At 39.0% G+C, this 5,324-nt stretch overlaps 1 pseudogene; it reads right to left on the bottom strand.

Moving 5' to 3' along the window:
* Positions 1-3,206: 3,206 nt before the first annotated feature.
* LOC100848093 (ferritin light chain-like) lies at positions 3,207-4,915 on the bottom strand (annotated as a pseudogene).
* Positions 4,916-5,324: the final 409 nt, after the last annotated feature.

The raw sequence follows: 5,324 nt of genomic DNA, 5'->3' as shown, positions 1-5,324 counted from the left end.
TAACTTCAACTTTCTGTCCCTAGCTACTGAGTGAATAGATTTTTGTCACAATAGTGTTTATTTATAATACATTTAAATATATACATTTTAATTTCTTTTCATTGCTTTTACTAGACACATATTTCTAGGAAGAGACAAAGCCAGTTTATACCCCACTAAAAGAGAAAGTACATCTTAAAAAAATTTTTTTTAATTTAAATTTATTTATTTTAATTAGAGGCTAATTAATTTACAAAAATATCTAAAGTTTAAGTAAAAGAGAAAAAATACCAAGCTACAAAAAATGCAAAGTTGGGAAAATGTTCTAATAACCATACCTAACTCACAAATTGTCTTTCATTGCCAGACATTGCACTTAGCTAAAACATTTAAAATTTAGTAAAAGTGAGATAATTTGTTAAGATTTGTTTTGTTTATGTAATTAATGTTAAGAATAAAAACAAAAATTGTAATGAAAATACACAAAGCAATGTTGGAGTACTTTTATAGCTTTTGATTGCATCACAGACCAAAAAAAAGAATCAAGGTCCTTTGTTTTGTTGAGCGACTCAAACATTTGGTCAAAATGCATTGCCTTTGGAAATGTCTAAACTGTCTTTTCTATCTCTTGGCTTGTTAATCTTTAAACTCACAGGCATTTCAGGGTAAACTCAATCAGTATGCTTCTGATTTATTGTCAAGTCACTGAAAAGTTACTTCTAAAATGTTAGTTCATGACAAATGAGATTTTTGAACCATTTAAAAATACTTTCAGGACCTTGTATTTAGAGACAAAAAAGTCATATTTCTCTAGATGTCATTGGACTGAAATCCCAGCGAGGAGAGGTTTAACTTTAGAATTCTAAGAGTAAGAATAGATCTTCAACTTGAAAAAGCACATCTTCTACCACTACTCTCCAGTGTTGTCCAAGCTTATCTCCCGTTCTGTAGATTTGATATTTGAACTTTGACTTCAATTTAAAAGCTATCTGAGTGCTCCTCTCTTTTTTAAATTGAAATACAGTTGATTTATATATGGTGTTAGTTTCGGGTGGACAGCATAGTGATTCAGTTTTGGGTTTTTTTTTTTTTTTGGCAGATTATATTCCAGTGTAGGTCATTACAAGAAAATGCTGTGAAGATTCTTGCACTTCACTTTTGGTGCAGATGTTCACTCATTTCTCTTGGGTATATACCCAGGAGTAAAATTACTGTACTTGTAATAGAGATTAAACATGCATCTTTGACTTATTAAATCTAATGTTAAATGACAATTTTGCCTGTTCCCAGGGCCACAGGAGCCATAGAACATCCCACTATACCCCATCCTGGCCTATGTGCCTTTGTAGTTGTGTCTATTAAGCCTCTCAAAACATAATTATTATTGTATTGTGCAATCAATATTTTTTGCCTTTTATTTAATTTATTTAAGTATGGCGTATTTACAATGTTGTGTTAGTTTCTGGTGTATAGCAGAGTGATTCAGTTATATATATTCTTTTTCATATTCTTTTCCATTATACTATACTGAATATAGTTCCCTGTGCTATATAGTATGATGTTATTGTTTATCTATTTATACATGGTAGTTTGTATCTGCTAATCTGAAACTCCTAATTTATCCCTCCCCCCTTTCCTGTTTGTAATTATAAGTTTGTCTTCTGTGTCTGTGAGTTTGCTTCTGTTTTATAAACAAATTCATTTTTATTATTTTTCAGATTCTACATATAAGTGGTATATATGATATTTGATTTGCTTCACTTAGTATGATAGTCTCTAGGTCTATCCATGTTGCTGCAAATGGCATTATTCTTTTTTATGGCTGAGTAATATTCCACTGTGTATATGCACCACATCTTCTTTATCTGTTCATTTATCAATGGACATTTAGGTTGCTTCTATGTCTTGGCTCTTGTAAATACATTTCACATTTATTCTTGAAGGATACTTGCACTGGGTACAGGTTGTTAGGTTGGCTGTTATTTTCTTTCATCTCACTGAAATTAACTTCCTCTTTTCTTTAGGCCCCTACTGTTTTTGTTGAAAGGTGCACTGTCTGTTTCTCCTCTGTAGGTAATATATTTTTCTGCACTTTTACTGGCTATGTTGACCTTGATTACTTGATTGACATAGTGCTTATCAGGTTTCTCTAGTATAAAGTGACTTCCCCCCACCCCCTTGTACTCTTTGGAACAAGACTCTAAGAACAGCCCATACTTAAGGGAGTTAAGCTTCACTGTCTTGAACTTTGACTTCAATTTAAAAGCTATCTGAGTGCTCCTCTCTTCTACATAAATTACTTCTAATTCTTCAGTATAGGAGATTTCTCTATTCTCCCTCATTAGTTTTTTTTTTTCCAGTTGTTTGTATGGACTCATGGATATTTATTTTATAAATATAACTTCAGATTGTAGTTCAGTATTATATTATTTGTTTTGTTTCTCTTGCCCAAATTATTCCAGTTTTGACAATTCATAGCTTATTCAGGTTGTGTCCTGTGTTCCACTGACTCCCATCATTTTCTTGGAGCACTTCCTTACTTTCTGGCACTTCCACATGCTTCAGGCTCACATTGTATTTTTCATCCCCCCCCCCATTTTTTTCTTGCAGATATTTTTAATGATATATTTTATTTATTTAAAGTAAGCTTTTTTTTTTTCAATTAATCTCTGAAGTTTTGCTAAGTCTGATTCTGCAGTCAGTTGTTTCAACTGCTTCCCACTCACAGTGACTTGTTTTCTTACATGTTTGGTTATTTTTTTGTGTTGTCATTTAGTTGCTAAGTCGTGTCCAACTCTTTGCAACCCTATGGACTAGCCCACCAGGCTCCTCTGTCCATGGGATTCTCGAGGCAAGTATACTGGAGCGGCTTGCTTCACCAGGGGATCTTCCTGACCCAGGGATTGAAGTCACATCTCCTACATTGGCAGGCAGATTCTCTACCACTGAGCCACTCTGATTATTTTTACCTTTTACTATAATAATTACTGAAACTGAAATTTTATTTTGAAGATTCACTGAAGCCTAGGATGAAATTGATTTTCTCTCTAAAAAAAGTTTTCCATTTGGTTTTTTTTTTTTTGGAGTAGACCCAATCTGGAACCATTTTAAATCAGGTACACAGCTCTAATTTCCCAGAACTACTCAGGCAGTGGGAACCTGAGCTGTAAGTTCATGGTCACAACTTTGCAGGGAAGAAATTTTTTTCCTGCTCTAAATATCATCAAGCCAGTGGAGTCCCAGCTTACCATGGGAAAGACCTCCTATTACTTTGTCTACCTTGGGTTGTTTTATGTCCAAATTTCCCTATTAAGCTGCTAAAATTGAAGCACAAGTGTTCCTTATTAGCAAATCCCTTGGGGTAAAGTGATTCTGAGCTTTGAAACTGTTTCTATAGACTCCTACTTTCTTTTGGATTTTGGCCTGGTATTTCCTTGCTTTTTCATTTGCTTTTAAGTGCTCTTCAGATTTTTTTAAAAATCTATTCATGTGTTCAATGGTTTCTTATTTATTCATATTTTTTAGTTGATTGGTACAAATAATACAGCCCATCTTTCCTAGAAATAGCTTTTTCAATCTAGGGACACTTTCTTCAGTTCATAAAAATTCTCAGACATTCTCTTAACTATTGTCGCTTCCTGATTCTTTTTGGTTTCACTCTCTGGAACTTTCATTAAATAGGTTTTGGTTCCTTTCACTCTAGCCCCCTAGCTCTTAATTCGTTTCTCATATTTTAAATCTTATCACTGTGTGGCCTCTGATGCGTGATCTCCTCAGCTGTCCTCTAGGTCATGAACTCACTTTTTGCACCCATTCTCTTGTTTATCTCATCATGTTGGGCGTTCATCAGTTTGTTCTCAGATTCATTCCCCATCCTGTTGTGCTCTATTCCATCCATACTGCAAGGACCTTCCTATCCTACCATCCCTTTTATGTAAGTTTGTGTATTTCTCTCCCTTTGTCTGGGCTTTGAGCAACATCACCAGAGGGGCTCCTCCAAGCCCGCTGGGCTCAGGCGGCTCCTGGTGGTGCTTGCGGGTGAGCCCTTGGAAGAGAGCCCCGCCCAGCCCGGCCTGGGGACCAGCCAGCCTGCCGAGGTCAGTCAGGTGGTCGCCCATCTTCCTGATAAGTTTCACCTGCTCACCTAGGACGCGGCTCTCTCGGAAGTGACGGAGGTGGGGGCTGCGCGCGCAGAACCCCGGGCCTGCAGGTCCGCGACGGCCCTGTTCGGGTGCTTGTCCCCGAGCTTGGTGGCCTCCACGGTGTCCTGGCTTGACCCCACTCATCCTGACATGTGCCTGCGGTCCTGGGAGACGGCGCGGCCGCCTTGCTGGTCTTGCATTTTCAAGAGACGCTGGGCACCCTCGTGCTTCTCCTGGGCCAGTTCGCGGACAAAGTGGCCACTGCACTCCAGAGCCACGTGGTCACGGTGGAAACAAGCCCAGAGACAGGTTGGTGCACGAGGCCTGCAGATGCAGGGTGACTAGGCGGTGACCGGGGTCTCCACCTCAGTGGAGTCATTCTGACGAATCTAGGAGGTCAAGGTCAAAAATGGTGGTGGTCCCAGTGGCTGAAGGTAGCTGAGGGGCTGATTCTGAAGGTTGTGACTGGAAAAGAGGTTGGAGGGTGGTCAGAGCCTGGAGTGAGGGGCATCCCTGGGTCTGTTCCATCCAAACAAACACTGTTGTAGCAAGAGACACATCCACGGACCGCCCAGTGCACTGCCTCTGTGTTATTTTTAAAATTATCAAGATTTCTGTCTGTTCTTGATTCATAGCACCTGCTTTTGTTTGTTGATTTTAAATACGCTTATTTTAAAATTCTTTCCAAACTGTTCTATTATTTCTTTTATATGATTCCTCTTAGATGTCGGCTTCCTTTTGTGGTGTTGGGCCTTTGTATTTTTTTTTTTCTTTTTTTGAATGCCTACCGTCATGGTGGCTTTTTTTCTCTCCCACTGACTGTCCCTGAAAAGTGCTTTTGTGATTGCTTCAGCCCAGTGTCTTGAGGACCAAAGTCAGTGGCTCAGGGATTTTGCTCTGTGGACATATACCACAGTTCCAAAGCAAGAGCTCACACAACGTGTCTACCTGGTGGCTGGCCGTGCACATCTCTGCTTTCTTTCTCTATCACTGAGCAGTTGGTTTCTAGCTCCACTCCCCAGTGGATAGCTAGGATTTGTTCACCTTCAGATATAGCTGGGGGGCCATGAGCAGTTTCCCCATTGGGAATGGGGGTGTGGTGGAGTCCTTACTCCTGGGTTGGATTTGAAATTCCAGACTTGTGGTCAAAAGGTACCAACTTACAGTTGTAAAATAAGTACCAGCGAGGTAACATACAATGTC

Source organism: Bos taurus, chromosome X (genome assembly GCF_002263795.3).
Source record: "Bos taurus isolate L1 Dominette 01449 registration number 42190680 breed Hereford chromosome X, ARS-UCD2.0, whole genome shotgun sequence".
Lineage (NCBI taxonomy): Eukaryota > Metazoa > Chordata > Mammalia > Artiodactyla > Bovidae > Bos > Bos taurus.
The sequence above is the reverse complement of the archived record's forward strand: the minus strand, read 5'-3'. Positions and strand labels throughout refer to the sequence as shown.